The following is a 652-nucleotide window of genomic DNA, read 5'->3' on the forward strand; positions in this document are numbered from 1 at the left end:
AAAAAAACATATTTCAGTCATCACCAAGCTAAGAACACTTCTTGGTGTACTTTTTCTTTAGCGGGATGCTTGTGTTGAAGATGCAAAACAAGCAGAAGGAATCAATGTGAAAAATGCCAGGGAAGCAGTTACAGACAATTTTCTGTGCAGTGGTGGTAATGAACCAAAAACAGATGATGTTGCCTGCAAAGGTATGTTTGATTTTTGCCATCGAGATGGCAGCTTGTATTTGGTTCTAATCTACTGTTTAGGTCATACATTTTATTGATAACATTTTAATCATTAGAGATCTAAAATTAATTTCTACAATTCTTATATAGTTTCTTGTGTTGCATGTTATTTTGTAACAGGAGAATCAGGTGGGGCCACTTATGTGAATAAAAAAGGTCGAGTGATTCAGGTGAGATTTCCTTATGAAAACAGTATCGATGATGTGGCTGTAAAATCTCATGTACAATGTGTTACATATTACAGAGTGAAATGAAAGACTCATTTGAGAGAAGCTGAGAAATAGGAACTTTTTAAATATCTGTAAAATCTTTGATAGGTTGGTGTCATAAGCTGGGGAGTGAAGGATGTCTGCAAGGAAAAAAGGAGCTTCACTTCGGATGCAGACTCCAGAGATTACCATTCAAATCTTTTCAGTGAGAAG

The 652-nt window shown here is 35.7% G+C and overlaps 1 long non-coding RNA gene across 1 annotated transcript; it reads left to right on the forward strand.

The window, feature by feature from the left end:
- The first annotated feature begins 30 nt into the window (after nucleotides 1-30).
- Nucleotides 31-586, forward strand: LOC107682305 (uncharacterized). The gene is made up of 3 exons (XR_001633446.1): nucleotides 31-191; nucleotides 351-400; nucleotides 548-586. It is a non-coding gene; the product is annotated as an uncharacterized LOC107682305 (long non-coding RNA).
- The last annotated feature ends 66 nt before the right edge of the window (nucleotides 587-652 follow it).

This window comes from Sinocyclocheilus anshuiensis, unplaced genomic scaffold (assembly GCF_001515605.1).
Source record: "Sinocyclocheilus anshuiensis isolate Anshui unplaced genomic scaffold, SAMN03320099.WGS_v1.1 C32039881, whole genome shotgun sequence".
Classification (NCBI taxonomy): Eukaryota; Metazoa; Chordata; class Actinopteri; order Cypriniformes; family Cyprinidae; genus Sinocyclocheilus; species Sinocyclocheilus anshuiensis.